The sequence below is a fragment of the Aethalodelphis obliquidens genome, unplaced genomic scaffold (assembly GCF_003676395.1).
Source record: "Aethalodelphis obliquidens isolate GAN/ISIS:26980383/991018 unplaced genomic scaffold, ASM367639v1 scaffold26, whole genome shotgun sequence".
Classification (NCBI taxonomy): Eukaryota; Metazoa; Chordata; class Mammalia; order Artiodactyla; family Delphinidae; genus Aethalodelphis; species Aethalodelphis obliquidens.
Genome location: NW_020837970.1, coordinates 11,022,833 through 11,044,712, shown reverse-complemented (window position 1 = coordinate 11,044,712; position 21,880 = coordinate 11,022,833). Strand labels below are relative to the sequence as shown.

General features: G+C 45.8%; 1 protein-coding gene and 1 pseudogene across 4 annotated transcripts in view; both read left to right on the top strand.

Moving 5' to 3' along the window:
- Positions 1-21,880, top strand: part of DAPK2 (death associated protein kinase 2) — a 136,289-nt gene that overhangs the window by 38,778 nt on the left and 75,631 nt on the right. The gene's annotated exons all lie outside the window — the stretch shown is intronic.
- Positions 5,776-7,890, top strand: LOC113629110 (heterogeneous nuclear ribonucleoprotein A1-like; annotated as a pseudogene).

Here is a 21,880-nt window from a genome sequence, read left to right as displayed (position 1 = left end):
CCCCAAAAAAAAAAAAAAAAAAAGAATGTGAGGGGATGAGGACCTGGAAGCTTCTCAAGGGAAGGATGGAGGCTTCACTGACTTGTATCCTTCACACAGAAAGAAAGGACTCAGTAAACCCTTGTAGAAAGATTAGCAAATCAGGGTGGCAGCCCCTAAAAGAGAAGGTAAAGTGATGGTGAGGATTCACACTGGTTCCTGCAGTGAGTCTCCCATCTCTTTTGCCAGAAAAATTCTGGCAGATACCCTGGGAAGTTTGGAAAGAGTCATTTGTCATTGTCCTCACTGGGCCACCTCCCATGACCCTTTTCTTTTTTTTAGATTTAATTTATTAATTTATTATTAATTAATTTATTTATTTTTGGCTGCGTTGGGTCTTCATTGCTTTGTCTAGTTGCAGCAAGCGGGGGCTACTCTTCGGTGCGTGGGCTTCTCAAAACTTAAAACTATTCAAATGTTAATAACTGCAGGTGCTCATTTAACAATAACAGTGTTGTACATTTCTTTTCTCTCTGCGAGATTGTCCAGAAGCCTATAGCATTGCCAAGATGGTCCAAGCCTTTTTTAAAAAAATTTTTATTGGAGTATAGTTGATTTACAATGTTGTGTTAGTTTCAGGTGTACAGAAAAGTGAATCAGTTATACATATACATATATCCACTCCTTTTTAGATTCTTTTCCCATATAGGTCATTACAGAGTATTGAATAGAGTTCCCTGTGCTATGCAACAGGTCCTTATTAGTTATCTCTTTTACGTTTAGTAGTGTGTTTATGTTAATCCCAACCTCCACCTTTCCCCTTTGGTAACCATAGGTTTGTTTTCTAAGTCTGTGAGTCTGTTTCTATTTTGTAAATAAGTTCTTTGTGTCATTTTTTAGATTCCACATCCAAGCCTTTTAATGACATGTTCTTTTCCTCCTTCTGAGCACCTTCTCTCTCATCTTCCTTCCTTTCTTCTACTAGTTGTACTCAGCCCTCAAGTCCGGTGAAAAGTCTCCTGTCCTTCTGAAGCCTTCCCATGGGTATTTCCCCCAGCTTCAGCCATCTATCCAGCTTCCAGCATCTGTAGCCCTTACAATCTCTGCCTCATACATAATTGTTCTGAAGCAGAAGGTTTCCTGGAGGTTCATTCTGTATTCTGAGCCAAACCGTGAGCCCCTTGTAGGCAGAGGCCAAGGTTTATCATTCTTAGTGTTCCCACCACCTCTAGCATAGAGCTGGATCCATAGTAGGTGCTCAGTAAACACAGGGGCTGGTGTTAACCATAAATTGTACTCAACCAGCACTGCGCCCCTGAGGGCTTGAGTTTGTGTTTCCAAGCCCAGGAGAAGGTAGAAATGCAGTGGCATTATTTTCATCACAGTCCTGTTCACACGACCTTCTTTGTTTTCTTGCCTGGAGGGGGTGGAGCAGGGGAACAGGCCAAGTGTGCAGAGCTGTTTGACATCCCAGCAGCTGTACAGAATGCTCACTTGTTCTCCCCTTTCATGTGCCAGAATTGCCGCACATCACAGCTTCTTCCTGCACTGGTGTTAGCCTTGTGGCCTCTGTCCTGCTCCTGCTTCTCCAGGAAGTGGCTGAGCCTGGTTCTGCGAACCCCAACGGGGTATCTAGTCCCAGATAGAGAAGATGCCAGAGCTTCCCCTTGTGGGCAGCGACCAATTTCAACTGAGGAGGTGCCGTGGAAGTTCCAGGTCACGGTGGTGACTTTCTTGGGGCTTTCTGAGGATAAGAGAAATGCAAAGATTCATCTGTGGCATCTGAGCCATCAGCCATGGACTTAAAGACCTTGATTCAAGTCCCACTTTAGCTGTCAATATGCTTTGTGACTTTGGGCGAGACACCTTCCCTTTCTGGGTCATGCAGCACTTTGGGCGTGCAAGTGGAACCTGATTGCAGGTCTCCTTGCTCCTGGTGCTTCCTCTTTCTCCTATTCCACAGAAACACTACAGGTATTTGATATCACACCAAGTCACCTACCCTTTCACTTTTGACTTGTTCCTGTTAGTACCTGAGGTGCTCTTGAGAGTAGGGACTTTCTTCAGAGGCCTGCTGTCAGAGATCTACCCCCAAAACGTGATTCTCCTACATTTCATTCCTTTCAGCTTCAGACTTCTTGGGGCTACGTGATGGGTCTGTTTGTCTCTCTTTTTTAAAATTAAAGTATATGTGGTTGAGAGTCCGCCTGCCGATGCAGGGGACACGGGTTCGTGCCCCGGTCCGGGAAGATCCCACATGCCGCAGAGCGGCTGGGCCCGTGAGCCATGGCTGCTGAGCCTGCGCGTCCGGAGCCTGTGCTCGCAACGGGAGAGGCCACAACAGTGAGAGGCCCGCGTACCACCAAAAAAAAAAAAAAAAAAAGTATAGTTGATTTATAATGTTCTGTTAGTTTCTGGTGTACAGGAAACTGATTCAGTTATACGTATATATAACATATTCTTTTTTCTTATCCTTTTCCATTATGGTTTATTACAGGATATTGAATATAGCTCCCTATGCTATACAGTAGGACCTGACCTTGTTATTTAGTGTCTGCCTCTTTTGACAGCTGCAAAGAGATCCTTCCAGAAAAGGTGGGCCAAGTGACACTGCTTTGTTGAAGCAAGTAATGCCGTCCCATGACTGGGCTCCATAAAGATTTGTCATAGGAATAGATGAATGAGTGAATGAATGAATGAATTCTAGCAAGAGGCAAGAGAATTGATGATGCCATGGGATCACCTGAATCATCACTGTAAGAGACCAGGGCAGTCTTGGGAAGACCCCTCTGTGAAACTGACCATCTTAGGGCAGCACTTGCCCAATTTCCAGTCCTGATGAAATGGGTTCTGTCCCCCACTGCCACCCCAGCTCTCTCTCCATGTCGATGCATTCAGCAAGGCCGTGCAGCGGGAGCTGGTGTGCGAGTAAAGGCATCCTGGCTTTGGTTCTGCCGCTGCATGTGGTTAGGCAAATCCTTTCCCTCCCCAGGGGATCTCGGTTTCCCATCTCTAATGTTTAAGTGCCTTCCAGCACTAGCCTCCTGTGACTGTATGATCATGTGAAGCATCCTTGCTGGGTCAGAGGCCACCTACTCACCAGGGCAGGAGTCACCAAGGGCCATGGCACAGTAAAGCCTCCGGTGCCACTGAGACTGCTGTCGCTGAGATTAGACAGGGATGCTTGGCATCGAGGCTGTGCCCAGGGCCTGTTTTAGCAACACGGCTAGTAAATATTGACTCTGTGGCACGAAAATGGAAAGCAGAGATGACTGTGTTAACTCACTCAGAGGGTAGAAGTTCACCAAGCCCTGATAAGACAAGATGTAGTTACGCAATCTGTGGGCGTATCATTGACAAATACGTTGTTTAGGGCTGGGGAGAGCTGAAAATAGGACAAGGGAGCCTTCACGGCTGATCCGCGGCTGCTGTCCCGTTGGCATAGGTTGGCCTGCCGGTTCATCGTTCATTTTTAAATGAATGGATACTTACATTCTTGAAGGATAGAGAAAAAAGACTGTAAGGAAATACACCAAAACATTCACTGTGACATTCTCTAGAGATGGTGAAATTGCCAGTAATTAAAAACTATTTTTCACAGTCTACAACAATCACTTTACTTATAATCAGAAAAAGGTAATGTATTAGAAATAAAATACCCTTTTTTGAAGAGTCTGAAGGAACTTTCAGAATCTTCTAAGTACTTCAGATCTTTGTGTTTTGCCTACTGGACATTGTATGGTAACGTAGCTCTCAAAAAACAAGAAAACTCCATATGAGAGAAGGTACTCTTCAGAATAAATCCTGATCTAAGCGTGTTTATGTATTGATTTGTACCCGTGAAAGCAGAACGTGGTGGGATAAAATTCCAGTCACTTGAGATAGCAGGATTTTTTTTTTTCTATGTAAACAAACACTGCTTTGAGTGCTTTCTGTTTGCCAGCCCTGTATTCTACAGTGACCAGGCCCAGCTTGGCCCAGAACTGGGCAGGTCTGAGCACAGGGCACTCCGGTAAGCGGTTCCAGTGGTTCTGGTAAGGTAGCAGGAGCCAGGTATGGAGGAGGGACTAGGCCTTAGAATTTGGAAGGCAGGGGTGGGAGTGCCATTATATTAATAATAATAATTATCACTGATTAAACACCAACCATATGCCAGGAACCTTCCACATATTACTGATCCTTACAAAACTTTGTGTGATAGGCATTAGCTACCTTTTAGGGATGAGGAAAGCAGGGCTAGGAGAGTCACCTCCCAAAACTTCAGGACCCATCAGCAGCAGGCTCTGGATTCAACCCACATCTGCTTGACTGACTGCAAAGCATTTGCTTTTCCCACCCTGCCAGGCTGCCTCTCAAGCAATTTAGGGTTTTACGGGAGAGCACAGACACCTGCAAAGGGAGCTGAGCTAGCAAGATGCATGCAGTCTCCATCCAGGACTGAGGGTCTTTGGAGGAAGACGCAGCCCCAAGCGTAAATCATCTGCGAGTAGCTACAGGTAGCATCCTTGTGTGCCAGCCCTGACCCCAGGACTGGGTCCATCTGCCCTCCTCGGCCCTGGGGCCACCCAGTGGGGCCATTGGGGCCACAAGAACCATGGGACAGGTGAGCCTTCTTTGAGGTTCCTTCTGGCCAGTCCAAACGGCCCTTCATCCTCATCATCCCTTGTGCGACGGGGGAGGTCGTTTGTTGGGGGGCAGTTGAAGTTTGGGGCTGCACAGTCAGGGCCTGTGGAGGAGGAGAAAGTGGTCTGTAGGCCTACTTTGTACCTGGTTAATTAAAACAACCAGTGAAAGAGTCGCATGGTGGTTTACCTTTGTAGCTGGCTCGCTAGAGCTAATTTCTGAGTCTGACCAATCGCCTCTTTGGGCCCAAAGATCCTGTCCTCACAGCCCTTGGGACTGGCCAGGAGCCTCACTTCCTCGCCCAGCTCCTCTGGAAATCTCTCTACTGTAACCTATCTGGAGAACGCTTCGTCTGCCCCCTTCACCCGGGAAGGCTTGCCTTCTGAGAAGGAATGCCTCAGAGTTGAAGTTCATCAGTTAAAGTTGGTCTCCACTTATTTTGTTTTCTCAGGAGAAAGGATGTGAGTTTTGGGGGAGGGGCTGAATTGTGGTATGTGGTGTTTTTAAAAAACTATGTTTTTGGCCCAAGCAGCTGAGCTGATTGCAGCCCAGCAGCACCCGTTATGGAAATGGCTTATCTTGTGGTTCTCCAGAGTTGTGGCTAGAACGTATTTGGCTTCCTGACAAAACCATATAGGATTTTGAAATTTGATGGAGAAGGCTTCAAAGTTACCAAAATTGAAAGGAGTCGTGGCATCTGTATTCTCCTTCTGGCCCAGGAGTCTGGGTTTCTCTGAGGCTCACACCAATGTGAGTATCTGTTTTTTGACATAATAATGATAATCGTAATAATCACCTACATTTGTATAGAACTTTACAGTTCATGAAGAACATTCACATACATTATCTCATTCAATTCTTGTGGCTACATTTCCAGATAGGCAGGGATAATTAACCCTATTTTACAGAAGAGAAAATGAGGGCTCAGAGACGTTAAGTGACCTGGTCACACAGCTAGGAAGAGGCAGCATCAGAAGTTGAACCAAGGTTTTCTGACTCCAGACCAGGAAAGGCAGGGAGGTTTGCATCTAGTTTATGATGTGGACCTGCCGTTGTGTTGGAATGCAGGCTCCCTGGGCACAGGGAGATGCAAGCAACCCGAGACTGTCCCGGGCCCAGCAGAGCCAGCCTCTGTAGAAGATGAGACAACCTTCAAGGTGCAACCTTGGGCCCAGCAGAGCCAGCCTCTGTAGATGAGACGACCTTCGAGGTGCAACCTTCAAAGGCTCTTTCTGAGCCTTATGGTAAGTGGGTCTTGGCCCCCTGTAGACCAGCAGTGGGAGGACCCCGTATTAAGAGCTCATAGAGCCTTTCTGCCCGTGGATGCTGCCTAGTAAGCGTCGTTGACCTCTCCCCGCCCCCTCCACTGCCGTCATGTCTAAGTCAGAGTCTCCCAAAGAGCCCGAACAGCTGCGGAAGCTCTTCATCAGAGGTTTGAGCTTTGAAACAAGTGATGACAGTCTGAGGAGCCACTGTGAGCGGTGGAGAACGCTCACAGACTGTGTGGTAACGAGGGATCCAAACACCAGGGACTCCAGAGGCTTCGGGTTTGTCACATATGCCACTGTGGAGGAGGTGGATGCGGCCATGAATGCAAGGCCACACGAGGTGGATGGAAGAGTGGTGGAACCAAAGAGGGCTGTCTCAAGAGAAGATTCTCAAAGACCTGGTGCCCACTTCACTGTGAAAAAGGTTTCTGTTGGTGGCATTAAAGAAGACACTGAAGAACATCACCTAAGAGATTGTTTTGAACAGTATGGGAAAACTGAAGTGATTGAAATCATGACTGACTGAGGCAGTCGCAAAAAGAGAGGCTTTGCTTTTGTAACCTTTGATGACCATGACTCTGTAGACAAGATTGTCATGCAGAAATACCACACTGTGAATGGCCACAGCTGTGAAGTAAGGAAAGCCCTGTCTCAGCAAGAGATGGCTGGTGCCTCATCCAGCCAAAGAAGTGAAAGTGGTTCTGGAAACTCTGGTGGTGGTCATGGAGGAAACTTCAGTGGTCGAGGTGGCTTTGGTGGCAGCCGTGGTGCTGGGGGATAGGGTGGCAGTGGGGATGGCTATAATGGATTTGGTAATGATGGAAGCAATTTTGGAGATGATGGAAGCTACAATGATTCTGGCAGTTATAACAATCAAACTCCAAATTTTGGACCCATGAAAGGAGGAAACTTTGGAGGCAGAAGTTCTGGCCCCTATGGTGGTGGAGGCCCATACTTTGCCAAACCCCGAAATCAAGGTGGCTGTGGTGGTTCCAGCAGCAGCAGTAGCTACGGCCGTGGCAGAAGGTTTTGATTACTGCCAGGGAGGAGTGTGCTACGACAGGCTTATCAACTCTTAAAAAACAAAATTCCAGTTCAAGCTCATGGCTGAAGGGAGCATCCTTATGAGGACCTCTATCTGAGCCACTGTGCACTTCATTTTCACTGCCATGCAGTAGTCATTAGCTGCTATGCAGCTCGAATTAATCATTCAATTTTGTGAATGGACTTTTTAAAAATAAAATGCATTTAACTTGGGAAAAAAAAAAAAGAGCTCATAGAGCCCTGGAGTTAGCTGCTTTTGAACTTCGGAGCGGTAATTCCCACCTGGGACATACTGTCCTTGTCCTGCATGGCATAGGCAGGAGAGAGTGTGTCCTTGGCAGGGCAGGGCCCCGTGGGTCAGCCAGGCTGTGGTCTCCTGCAAGACCGCAGCTGGCACAGGTCCCTGACCATGTGGTGCCCTCTCCTGCCGCCTCACCACCCTGCAGGGACCTGCTCTGCTCTTCTGCCCACATCACCTCATCCTTTCCTGCCCACCTCCTGTTAGGATGCTTCCTTTCTCCATGCCCCTTGCTTGTCTGGTAATTTCTCTCTCCTTCCTCAAAGGTGGCACATCTTGTTTTTATTTAATGGTCTTGACTTTTCTGAGGGATCAGATCTGTTTCTTCAGTTAGACGTCAGCTCCCCCGTGGTACCTTGCCTGTGGTCTTTGGTAAATATTCAGTACATATCGGTAAATACCATTGGCTGCTCACCTAGCGTAGGAAAGTGTTTTGGGCTCCTGGCCTCGCCCAGGACCTGAAGTCTCCTTCAGAGACCTGAGAGCTGTTGGGACAATCACACAGTGTTCAACCTGAAAGGGACCTTCGAGAGTATTTAATAATCCAACACTGGTTTTCCAGAAGAAGAAATGAAAACCCAGGAGGGAGTGATTTGTTCCTAAATTATCTGGTGGCTTTGAACAAGTCACTCACTTCCTGTGTTCTCATTTCTTCCTCTGGAAACCAGAGTGTTGGACTGTTAGATACTCTCAAAGCTCCCTTTTAGATTGAACGTTGGATGATTGTCCCAACAGCCCTCAGGTCTCTGAAGGATGGTGGGTGATGCGGCAGGAAGTTTTTCCCCATGCCTGAGGGAGGGTCGGAGATACTCACTCCTCCACGTCTGCCCGCAGCACTGCTGTCTCCTCAGGTAGTACTAGAACACCGGACTGCAGGACGGATCACACTTTCCTCTGTAAGCAGTCTTGGAGATAACCCCACTTCCCAAGGGTCAGGTGCTCTGGGATGCAGGAAGGCCATCTTGGAGCCCTTGGTTAGAGGAAAATGAAGTAAATGAACACTTGACCGGAGTCACTGCACCTCCAGGGAGGACTCAGGCAGCCAAGCCTCTGGCTCAGAACCCTGGCTTGAAGGTGTTTCTTTCTGGCAAAGCTTCCAGTCACACCCAAAGAAGGTTGGGATTTGTTAAGTGCAATGACTAATTAGTCCTGAGGCGGGAGATCTCTACCCACTCACGATGGTATCATGATTTATTCACGTCAGGTTGGAACACTTACAGGGGCTGGACCTTTGTTTCCTGTGGCTTCCATGTCATGTGCAGACAACTGTATTTTTCCAGAATGGATAATTTCTCAAACCTAGCTTGCTTTCCCAGTTGCCGCCAGGAAACTTATAACTCTGGTCACTCGACAGCGCCCCCCTTCCTGGGTCTGCAGTTGTTTTGGAAGGAATGCATTCTTATCTGGGCCTCAGTTCCTTTCCTAGCAGTGCAAGCGCTGGGCTAACTGCTATCTCAAGGCCTTCCAGCCCTCAGGTTCTTTACTTTTTCTTGCCCCTTTTCCCAGTGGACACTTCTGTTTTCTTAAGGGATATGCTTCCATAGAGCTGCTGCAAGTAAATCAAAGACATCTCAGCTGCTGGGAAGCCCTATGCCTGGTTTCACCTTTCTGCCCCATCACTAAGTCTTAAAGGCACCTAGTGTCCTTTAAGCTGCCAGTTTTCTGCCTTTCAAGATCACACAGACTCAATGTCTAAAATCTCGGTAAGGAAGGACAAGGTCTCAGCCCTGAGGCAGAGTTAAGGCGGGCTCACTCCGCTCTGTATTCCCTCAGAATGAACGGTAGGACCTGTCTCACTCCTCAGGACGTTTGCAGTGTCACTGTGACTGCTTCCTGCACTCTGGCTGTGGAAGTGATTTGTCTCCTCAGTGATCTGGTTGCCACCTTGTGGATTGTCTGGGGGTAGGGGTGGCAAGGGCCTCAGGCCTTATAGGGTCTAAAAATGGTTTTGCTTCCGTGCTTTCTTTTTGTCTGTTTGCCATTATGATGACACCGGAGATATAATTTGTATCCTGTTTTCCCCAATTACGTTACATTGTAAACATTGCCCTCTCATTTTCTCGGGGAATATATTTATCGGCCAGGTGACATGATCAGGTTAACTTTAATAGTTGAAAAAGAAAACCAGTGGATAAAAAAAAAAAATCAAATAGTGCACTGAAAAGTTTCCTCCCCCATCCTCCTGAATCTTTCTAGCCCCAGGCCTCAGAAGGGACCACTATTAAGTTTCCATATATCCTTCCAGAAACTATCTGTGCATACACAGCCATACATATGCACGTTCTGTATTTTTTTAAATGTAGATTGGATCAGCCTGTGCACGTAGGTGGGATCAGAATGTTGTTCTGCAATTTGAGTTTTTAATCTTGTGCATTTTCCCAGATCCGTGTGTGTGTGTGTGTGTGTGTGTGTGTGTGTGTGATGTTCTTTTTAACAGCTGCATAGACCAACTATGGATGGACCATAATGAATTTAACCGGTGATATTGAGGTTGTTACTACAATGCGCATCCTTGTATATACATCTGCATACCTCATTTACTCACCTCCTGTCTGCCAAGTATGGTTCTAGACACTGAAGATTCTGCAGTAAAAAAGACAGGCTCCAGTGCCACACTCATACCAGTATAATTGTTAGATAAATTCTGGAAAGTGGAATCGTTGGCTGATTGATTTATCACATTTATTGAATGCATGTAAGCCACGTAGAATATTTTGTCGCATGTTTGATGAATGTTTGAATTTTTGGCTGCCTGAAACTTTCTCCCTTACACTTGCCCCTGACCACGGTATCCGTACCCTCTCCTCAGCCTCCCACTGGTTAAAGGGCCATTTACTGAGGCTTCAGGAAGGTCACTACAGCAGTGCTGGGTGATGACAGTAACATGTGTTTGCTGACAATTTTCTTTCTTTTTTTTTTTTCTTAACTGACGTATAGTTGATTTATAGTACTATATTAGTTTCAGGTGTATAACATAGTGATTCAATATTTTTTAGATTATACTCAATTTAAAGTTATTATAAAATATTGGCTATATTCCCTGTGCTGTACAATATATTCTTGTAGCTTATTTCTTTTATAAATAGTAGTTTGTACCTCTTAATCCCCTATTCTTATTTTATCCCTTCTCCCTTCCCTCTCCTCAGTGGTGACCACTAGTTTGTTCCCTATGTCTGTGAGTCTCTTTCTGTTTTGTTATATTCACTTGTTTGTTTTATTTTTTAGATTCCATATATAAGTGATAGCATACAGTATTTGTCTTTCTCTATCTGACTTATTTCACTAAGCATAGTACCCTCCAAGTCCATCCATGTTTTTGCAAATGGCAAAATTTCATTTTTTTTGTATTTTATTTTATTTTATTGAAGTATAGTTGATTTACAATGTTGTGTTAGTTTCTGGTGTACAGCAAAATGATTCAGTTATATATATGTGTGTGTGTGTATATATATATTCTTTTTCAAATTCTTTTCCATTATAGTTTATTACAGGATATTGAATATAGTTCCTTGTGCTATGCAGTAGAACCTTCTTGTTTATCTATTTTATATGTAGTAGTTTGTATATATGTTAATTCCAAACTCCTAATTTATCCCTCCCCACCTTCCCCTTTGATAACCATAAATTTGTTTCCTATGTCTGTAAGTCTGTTTCTGTTTTGTAAATAAGTTCCTTTGTATCAGTTTTTTAGATTCCACATGTAAGTGATGTCATATGATATTTGTATTTCTCTGTCTGACTTCAATTAATATGATAATCTCTAGGTCCATCCATGTTGCTGCAAATGGTATTATTTTATTCTGTTTTGTGGCTGAGTAATATTCCATTGTATATATATATATACCACATCTTCTTTATCTGTTCATCTGTCGACGGACACATAGGTTGCTTCTATGTATTGGCTATTATAAATAACGCTGCTATGAACTTTGGGGTGCATGTAACTTTTCGAATTAGTGTTTCTGTTTTCATTGTATATATACCTAGGAGTAGAATTGCTGGATCTGTAGTTCTGTTTTTAGTTTTTTGAGACCCCTCTATACTGTTCTCCATGGTGGCCGCACCAGTTTACATTCCCACCAACAGTATATGAGCATTCCCTTTTCCCCACACCCTCACCAACATTTGTTATTTATAGACTTTTTGATGCTAGTCACTCTGACAGGTGTGAGGTGATATCTCACTGTGGCTTTGATTTGCATATCTTTGATGATTTGCATTTCTTTGATGATTAGCAGTGTTGAGCATCTTTTCGTGTACCTGTTGGCCAACTGAAAAATGTCTATTCAGGTGTTTTGGCCATTTTTAATAGGTGTGTATATATATATATAGAGAGAGAGAGAGAGAGAGAGAGAGAGTTGTATGAGCTTTTTATGTATTTTGGATATTAACACCTTATCAGTCAAATCATTTGCAAGTATTTTCTCCCATTCCGTAGGCTGTCTTTTTGTTTTGTTGATGGTTTCCTTTGCTGTGAAAAAGGCTGGCACTTTTAAGTTCCTTGAGGTACGGCTTTGCCATGTGTCCTCACAATTGCGTGAGGAAGTCAGAGTGGCTGGTTTGCACTTTACAGAAGGAACTGGGGCACAGAGAGGTAAGATTGAGCTAAGGTTGATGAAGGAAGTCCTAGCTCCCCACAAAGCTGGCTGGTAGCAAGGCTGGGATGAGGACGCAGTAAGAGGGACTCTGCTTCCTGGGACTACTTCAAGGAGTGCTCAGAGTTCCTGCCATTTAAATGAAAGCATTTTACAAACAACCCAGTCCAAAAATGGGCAGAAGACCTAAATAGACATTTCTCCAAGGAAGACATACAGATGACCAAGAGGCACATGAAAAGATGCTCAACATCACTAATTATTAGAGAAATGCAAATCAAGACTACAATGAGGTATCACCTCACACCAGTCAGAATATCCATCATCAAAAAATCTACAAACAACAAATGCTGGAGAGGGTGTGGAGAAAAGGGAACCCTCTTGCACTGTTGGTGGGGATGTGAATTGGTACAGCCACAGAGAACAGTATTGAGATGCTTTAAAAATCTAAAGATAGAATTACCATGTGACCCAGCAATCCCACTCCTGGGCATATACCCAGAGAAAACCATAATTCAAAGAGACACATGCACTCCAATGTTCATTGCAGCACTGTTATAGCCAGGACATGGAAGCAACCTAAATGTCCATTGACAGACGAATGGATAAAGAAGATTTGGTACATATATACAATGGAATATTACTCAGCCATAAAAAGGAATGAAATTGGGTCATTTGTAGAGACGTGGATGGACCTAGAGATTGTCATACAACGTGAAGTAAGTCAGAAAGAGAAAAACAAATATCATATATTAACGCATGTATGTGGAATCTAGAAAAATGGTACAGATGAACCTGTTTGCAAGGCAGAAATTGAGACACAGATGTAGAGAACAAACGTATGGACACCAAGGGGGTAAAGCCGGGGGGTGGTGGGATGAATTGGGAGATTGGGATTGACATATATGCACTATGTATAAAATAGATAAATAATAAGAGCCTGCTGTATTAAAAAAATAAAATTTAAAAAAATGTAAGAGTTTTAAAACTGAAAGATGAAGTTAGTTTTTTTCTTTTCACTTCATTCTAAAGGGCTTGCATTTCATGAATTCACTTAGAGCTGCTCTGTGCACTGCAGTAGCCAGCGGCCACGTGGGACTACTTAAGTTTAAAGTAATTAAAATTAAATAAAGTTACAATAGGTTGCTCAGTCATGGTAGCCACATTTCAAGTGCTCAGGATTCACATGTGCCTAGTGGCTACTGCATTGGACAGTGCTCTACTGGATATTTCCATCATCCACAGCCCTGACTTCAAGTGTCCATGAGGCTGTAATGTTATTTTTCTCCTAAACTCATGTTCGTAGGTGGAATTTTTGAGATCATCTTCACTCTCTAACTTTACAGGTAGGGAAAAGGGGGTGTACAGATGGGAGGTGACTAGCTGCCCATGGTGTCATAGCTGAGGGTGCAAAGCTATAATTAGAGCCAGACCTCCTCCTATGTTTCATAGTTGTTTTACAGTGTTGTGTTAGTTTCTACTGTACAGCAAAATGGAGTGCTATACAGCAGGTTTTCATTAGTTATCTATTTTATACATATTAGAGACTTCCTGTAGGAGATTAGAATGATTAAAGTACAAACTGAAAATAAAGATGATTGAGAAGGCAGGCAGGCGGAGCCTTTGCCTGAAGGTGGCCTCTGTGGTTAGGAGTGATGCAAAACCACTGGTTTAAGACTGAGAGCCAAGTGGGGAACATCGTCATACTGAAAGGGTCAAGAATGCCTGTACCCCATGCCTCGTAGATTTTATCCTCCACTCAACCTCTGGCTCCTGAAAACTGTAGTTAGGAAGATGAGCAGAGAGTACTAAGCAGTTGATAACTGCTGTTAGTACTAGTAGTAATACTGGTAATACTAATAACAACAACAGTTGTCAAGTACCCTGCCAATTTTCCTAACTACAGTTTTTAATTTTGGTGGTGGTGGTGGTGGTGGTGGTGGTAGTAGTAGTAGTAGTAGTAGTAGTAGTAAACAGGAAGACAGGAGTTAAAAATTATGTCCATAGGGGCTTCCCTGGTGGTGCAGTGGTTGAGAGTCTGCCTGCCGATGCAGGGGACACGGGTTTGTGCCCCGGTCCGGGAAGATCCCACATGCCGCAGAGCGGCTGGGCCCGTGAGCCATGGCCAATGAGCCTGCGCGTCCGGAGCCTGTGCTCCACATCGGGAGAGGCCACAGCAGTGAGAGGCCCGAGTACCGCAAAAAAAAGAAAGAAAAAAAATTATGTCCATAGGCAGTCCTTAAAGGTGGAAGGAACTTTCTGGTATACCAAGATAATTCTCTTGTGTGTTTATGCTAGTGATTCTCAAATGTTAGTGGATATTGGAATTCCCCTAGAGGGCTTGTTAAACCATAGATGTTGGAACCCATCCCCAGTGTTTTGATTCAGGAAATCTGGGGTAGGGCCTGAGAATTTGCATTTCTAGCAAGTTCCCGGATGATGCTTATGCTGCTGGTTTGGGGGGCTAAAGAGAACTCAGCTTAAGTTTCAGTGGCACAGATTTACATTTCTAACCCCCTTTTACAGACCCTCCTACCTATGCCCCAACTATGCCCCACCTAGAACCAGCCTCTGTACCACTCGGAAAACAGTTGTCATTACTAACCATGTCTGTGCGTCAGTTTTTCAGACCTAACCACCAGTAGGTCTTGAGCTTCTACAATGTGCCCGTTTTACAGTGGGTGTGGTGGGTCACACTGATGAAGTGTAAGATATTGCCCTGCCCTTAAGAAGATTAATCTAGTTTGGGGGTGGGAAAAACACAAACACAGGAAAGAAAAGGGTACAAAGAGGTAATTGTCTTTTTGTGTACTCATCTTTGTAAGCTGAGGCATTCAGGGGCGAGGATCCCTGGGGGTTGGCATGGTCAGGGCAGCTTCCAGGAGGAGTTAGAACTTGAACTTAAGCAGAGGTAGGATTTGACTAGGCAGAAGGTATCTCAGGATAGGCAAACGGGCAAACAGGAGAAGCCCCGAGGTGGGAATGTGTGTGTTGGGTTGTCCCTGCTGGGAAGCCAGAGTACAAGGGCCCTGGGACCTGGCCAAGGTGCATAGCCTTGACGGGAGGGGAAGACAGGTCTTGAGTAGAAGAGAATGTGATGACATAAGTGTTTCAGGAAGATGGACTTGGGGATGTGTGGGGATGACATAAGTGTTTCAGGAAGATGGACTCGGGGATGTGTGGGGTGGACTGGGAATGTAGATGGAGGACTGTGGGCACGAATGCTGAGCAGGAGGTTGTGCTAAGTGTATTCATCTGTAAAAGTCTAGCTCTAGAGGGGGGTGGGTATGAAGAGAGTCTAGTCAATTTCATTCAGAAAATATATACTGCGGCCCTACAGGGGGTCCAGCATTGTATTAGGTACCTGGGGGCACAAGGATGGGTGATTACAGGCTCTGCTGGAGGATCTCACAGTTTAGTGAGGAAGAGGAATATACAAAGAGAGAATTTCAGTAAAATGTGCTGAATGCTATGATGGAGGTGTGCACCAGAGGTGGAGACAGAGGAAAGCCTCATGTCTAGGACACAAAGAACATTTCTTTTTTCTTTTTTTGAATTTTCTTTTATTTATTTTTATACAGCAGATTCTTTTTTTTTTTTGCGATATGCGGGCCTCTCCCGTTGCGGAGCACAGGCTCCGGACGCGCAGGCTCAGCGGCCATGACTCACGGGCCCAGCCGCTCTGCGGCATGTGGGATCTTCCAGGACCGGGGCACGAACCCGTGTCCCCTGCATTGGCAGGCAGACTCTCAACCACTGCGCCACCAGGGAAGCCCAGCAGATTCTTTTCTTCAAATTTTTCTTAATGTTTCATTTTATTTTATTTTATTTATTTTTGGCTGCGTTGGGTTTTCGTTGCTGCATGTGGGCTTTCTTCTAGTTGCGGTGAGCAGGGGCTGCTCTTTGTTGCGGTGCACAGACTTCTCATTGTGGTGGCTTCTCTTGTTGTGGAGCTTGGGCTCTAGGTGTGCAGGCTTCCGTAGTTGTGGCACTTGGGCTCAGTAGTTGTGGCTCACGGGCTCTAGAGCACAGGCTCAGTAGTTGTGGCTCATGGGCTTAGTTGCTCCGCGGCATGTGGGATCTTCCCGGACCAGGGCTCGAACCCGTGTCCCCTGCATTGGCGGGCGGATTCTTAACCACTGTGCCACCAGGGAAGCCCCAGCAGGTTCTCATTAGTTATCTATTTTATACATATTAGTGTATATATGTCAATCCCAATCTCCCAATTCATCCCACCACCACCCCCCCTCACTGCTTTCCCCCCTTGGTGTCCATACGTTTGAAGAACATTTCTAAGGAAAGATCAGGAGTGATAATAAATTCTGGCCGACTTTCCCATGCTCATTTTGACAAAGAGGAGGTCTTACGTTTGTAGACTAAGAAGAGGTTCCTGCCCTTTCCTCGCCGTTGACTGTCATGTTCTTGGTGACCCTGTAGCCCAGTGATGTGTGGTAGAAACTGCTGACTGCCCCCCCTCCCAGTTCACCCCTGATTGGGTAATTACAGTTGTTGATGAAAAAGTAATCCGTGGATCTAAGAAAGAAATGGAAAATTTTATTTGAGCCAGATTGAGGATTATAACCTGGGAAGAGCATCTCAGAAAGCTCTAAGAACTCTTGCACCCATTAGAAATCAAAACACAGTTATATGAGTTTTTTGAGACAGAGAGCTGTACATCAATGACGTATTATTGACAGTTCACACAATCCAGATCTAAGTGTCAGTGTGGCCCCTTATAAGATCAAGAAGGTATGTTATCTTTTAAGGAGTTGTCTTGTTGCTGGGAGAATGTTCCTCTTTATGGTTGAGCAGGTATTCCTGTTGATGGGGGAGGTTTGGTCAATGCATAATACGGATACACACTGCACACTAGAGGGGAGAGAGGGGCCAAAGGGCAGAGAAAATTTTTTATGCTTAAATTTTTCTTATCTTTCCATAAAATACGAATTTTATTTCACACAGTGTTCTGCTGTGCTGGTTGGGGGTGTCCGTTCGATTGTTTCTTTTCTCTCTCTCTTTTCTACTGTTAAACAACACAGGAAGTTTTGAAAGGGAGGTTTTCACTTAACTATTCATCATCCTAGCACATTTTTGCCTCTGTGCTCTCTACTATTTTTTGGCCACAGAAGTGTGTTTAAACAAAATGAAAACTGTAATCAAACTGTACATATACCATCTGCGCACGTTCCCGTATCATTATTTTATAAACATGTCCCCGCTGATTCTCCTGTTTATCATCTTAATGTTTGTGTCATCTTCCACTGCAACCAGAACAGCTAATTACCACCCAGTTCCTTAGTGGAAGATTTTTAGCTTGTTTCCAGATTTTCCTTGTCTATGGAGCTGTGCTCTCTCTTTTGAAGTCTCTCCATTGGCTACATTCCCAAAGAACCCTGCACTTGGACCAGAATAATGTGATTTTAAGTTCCAGATCTGTGGCTAGTTAGCTGTGTGGCTTCAACTCTCTGAGGCTCAACTTTCTGCTCTGTGATAATACTGACTGTGCAGGGTGTTGAGATATGACTCAGGGCCCATAAAGGACCTTTCATGAAGGACCTGCACATTTAGGCACAGTTGATATGACTCAGTAGAAGCACGTGAGTGAGTATTTTTATGGTTCTCTTTTTATCTCTCTACGTAGAGGGATAATTCACTGACCATGCAATTCATCCATTTATAGTGTACAATTCAGTGGCTTTTACTCTAGTCCCAGAGTTGTGCATCACCACCACCATCAACTTAAGAACATTTCATTACCGCCAAGAAGAAACCCTGTGCGCACTAACAGTCATTCCCCGTTTCCTCCAACCCCCCCACCCCCCAACCCTAGGTAACCACTAGTCTGCGAATTTTGTCTCTGTGGGTTTGCCTATTCTGGTCACTTTATATAAATGGAATTATATTTATGTGGTGTTTTACGACTGGCTTCTTTCATTGAGCATAATGTTTTCAAGGCTCTGTGTTGTAACATGTATCTGCTTCATTCCTTTGAGTCACCAAATAATATTCCATTGTATGGATATAGCACCTTTTATTTATCCATGTATCAGTTGATGGACATTTAGGTTGTGTGGTTCTTTAAACATTTTAAAAATTAATTAATTAACTCATTTATTTTTTTTGGCTGCGTTGGGTCTTCGTTGCTGGGCGCGGGCTTTCTCTAGTTGCGGCGAGCGGGGGATACTCTTCGTTGCGGTGCGCGGGCTTCTCATTGCGGTGCCTTCTCTTGTTGCGGAGCATGGGCTCTAGGTGTGTGGGCTTCAGTAGTTGTGGCACGCGGGCTCAGTAGTCGTGGCTCACAGGCTCAGTAGTTGTGGTGTACCGGCTCTAGAGCACAGGCTCAGTAGTTGTGGCGCACGGGCTCAGTAGTTGTGGCTTGCGGACTGTAGAGTGCAGGCTCAGTAGTTGTGGCACACGGGCTTAGTTGCTCTGTGGCATGTGGGATCTTCCCAGAGCAGGGATCGAACCCGTGTCCCCTGCATTGGCAGGTGGATCCTTAACCACTGCGCCATCAGGGAAATCCCTTACGTTGTGTGGTTCTTGATATGCAGTGCTAACTGACATCTATCAAACACTGTTGCATGCCCCAAGTTGTTTGATGTGCCAATATATAGGACTCTTGGTCCCTTTTTCATCATAACTGTCAAACCACAGAAATTACGTAACTGCTGGGAGAACTGTCAGAGAGCTGCCCCCCTGAGTTATGAAGGAACCCCGTGCTGAGTAAGCCCACACCCTTTAGGAAGGTACCTTTGCCTTCCTTCCTGATGCTAACTTTCTCCAGGGCTGGGAGATCAGAGGAGGCAGCCCATTCAGGAGGCAGAGAAGGCTTCCTGGAGGAGGGGCCTTCAAGGATAGAAAGCCTGGCTGAAGTAGGAGTAGATGGACATCTTGGGCAGGTGTGAGCAGGGGACAGATTGCCGTGATAGGAGAGTGGAGGGAAGATTTAGGGGCCCTGGGAACTGAGGGTGCCCGATTACAGGCTGAGGGGATCTTATACAGAAAGGGTTGTGTGGTGACGAGCATGGTGAAGTGAGGTTGGGCCCGCTACTGTCTTGTAACTTTCCCCCCTCCTTGTAGCTGGTGGAGGTTTTTCTGAGTGAGGTTCAAGCCTCCCTGCATATTCAGTGGCTTTCTGGAGCTGGGCTACCTGTGGGCAGGAGGGAAGAAGAGTCGCCACTTCCTTCTTGGCTCCCTGCGAGATTGATGTAATCTGGACTTGGCTCTCTCCTCTCCCAGCTGCTATGTAGGCGCCAAGGCTGAGCTGTTTGAAACATGAGGTGGGGTGGAGGGGAGGGGAGAGAGAACAGGGATGCCTGTCAGGAAACCTGTCTGGCCCTGGCTCTGTCACTGCCCGGGAGAGTAGAGGGCTCAGGCAGGTCCATCCCCTTGTCTGGACCTCGCCTTCCCCATCTGTAAAGTGAGGGTGATGGTGAGAAGTCCCCTTTATTTCCACAGTTCCATGAGCTTTGCCGACTTTTATTGTGTGCTGGGGATCTCAGACAACTTTCTGTGGTTGGTTCTGTCCTGCTATGGGGGGCTTGTGGCTTCTCTTGAGGGTCCTGATACAGGTGCTGGAACTGTGCATCTTTAGTTGGGGGTGGGGAGACAGGGGCTGACAGATATTGTAAAGTCCAGGATATAGTAGGAGGAGAGATTATTTTGGTGTCTCCTGCTGCCTGACCAGTCAGCCTGGAGGGCTGTGTCCTCTGACGGCAAGGGCTGATTCTCTGACTCTGGCCTATTTTTTGGTAAACAGGCAAAAGCTACGTGTGTCAGATTCAAGTGGGGACAGACCTTGGTGGCAGGTGCCACTGTGGCAGCAGAGGGGTCAGGGCTGGCCTGGGGAAGCTGGGGGACCGGTGTGCTGGGGTGGGACCACTTGGTGCAGGTTGGTAATGAAGCCCTCATGGGCATGATGGGGTGCCAGGAGACGGCACGAGCAGAGAAATGCTGGGCAGGCTGGTTCTGCCCGTGTGGCTGAGATTTACGTGTGTTGGGTCTTTTTCTACTCCTGCACCCAGTGCTTGTGTTCATTTCCCTCTTTTGTGGATTAGATGGTTTCTTATTTTATTCCCCTCCCTCCCCCAACTTGGCCATCTGTCTCCCAGTGTTTTCTGTTGGCCTCGAGCATGAGAGACTCTGGGCACATTGGTCCACGCCGGTTCCCATCTTGGGAGGGCACACAGCTGTCCTCCCACCTTCTGGATTGTCTCCATCTTCTCCAGCACCTGCACGTCTTCCCTGCGCTGCACTTGTATTCCTGGGCCGGCAGCTGGGGTTTAGGTCAAGGGAGGGTAATGTTTCTGTTCTTGTTTCCAATATCTGTGGTGACTATATTTAATAACCCCATGATCGAAACATATGGCCTCATACACTGTAGCCTGAGAACAGAACAAAATGTTTGCAATCGCTGCTAAAATCTAGGCAGGATGATTTGCTATGAACTGGCTGGATACCTGCCTTGTTCAGAGCCTCCTGGCTTCTCTAGCACCATAGGTAGGAAGATCCCTCAGGGCTGGGTATTGGACTTAGAAGATGTGTCTGTCCCATGAAAGGCAAGATCTTGCAACCTTAAGTGCAGGCTTTGGGCCAGAGCAGAACAGCAGGTAGACCAGCTGAGCTCTCTGGGCTCAGTTTCCCAGCCTGGAGGGCGGGGCTCTGCTAGTCTCTCTCCTTACTCACCTAAGTGCTAGAGGATTAGGTAAAAGTGTTTTGAAGAGCTCATCTAAAAGGAGCTATGGGAGGAGAGGGAATTAATTGTTTCAGATGAGGAAGGAAAGAGAAGTCGTCACTGATTTGGGCCCTGAAGCCAGGAATGTGAGGCCGAATAACAACCTGTGGCTGCTGGGAGGGTGGGAGGGAGGGTGCGGCTCTCAGAGTCACGGGATCCTTGGCTCAGGTTCCTGGCTGACTCAGCAGGTGGTTCTGCACGTGCTCAGTGCACTTGCGTGTGGGTCCCAGGGCCTGTGAGAAAGCCCACTGCCAAACCAGGCAGCAGAGACCCTCCCACCCCATGCACATACAGCAGTAACAGCTTGGAAAGTCTTGTTTCCCACTAAGGAGATCAAAATCCTCAACACTCTACTGGTCTAAACAAAACTGTCCCATCCAGGCAAAGGTATCAGCATGAGGCAAGTCATGTTTGATGATGATAATTAAAAAAACAAAAAGAACCCCCTATTGAATTAATGAATCTAGGCATTGATCATTAGGAGCTGCTAATATCACCAAGAGAGAGGCAGCCAGAGTGCGTGTACCTCCTAATGGAAGCACCACCTGCGGAGTTTTGCCAGAAACTCAAATTTGAATCTGATTAAACCTCTCCATCCAACTACAGATTTACAGGATATACAGGGCACAACAGAACATGTTAAACAACACTATGGGGGCGCAATCAGCAAACTCCACTCTGTGGGAAACTCTAGGTCAAAAGATCTATTATTTTCAACAAATGAATTGTGAGAAAAAGAGAGAGAGAGGGAGAGAAGGAGAGGAACCTATAGATTAAAACAGACTTAAGAAACATTAGCAATCAATTGCAATGTATGGGCCTTATTTGGATTTTGATTTGGTGAAACAAACTAAACAACCTTTGTGACACAATGGGGGAAATATTAGCACCAACTAGATGATGATATTAAGGGATTATTTTTATTTTTTTAAAACACAATAAATACTATGGCTATAGTTTTTTAAAGAGTCCTTGTCTTTTATATTTTTAAATTCAACTTAATTTATTTTTTTAAATTTATTTTTGGCTGCATTGGGTCTTTGTTGCTGCACGTGGGCTTTCTCTAGTTGCGGCGAGTGGGGGCTGCTCTTCGTTGCGGTGCACGGGCTTCTCATTGCGGTGCCTTCTCTTGTTGCGGAGCATGGACTCTAGGCGCACGGGCTTCAGTAGTTGTGCCTTGTGGGCTCCAGAGCACAGGCTCGCTCAGTAGTTGTGGCGCACGGGCTTAGTTGCTCCATGGCACGTGGGATCTTCCTGGACCAGGGCTCGAACCGTGTCCCCTGCGTTGGCAGGTGGATTCCTAACCACTGTGCCACCAGGGAAGCCCTTTAATTTTTTT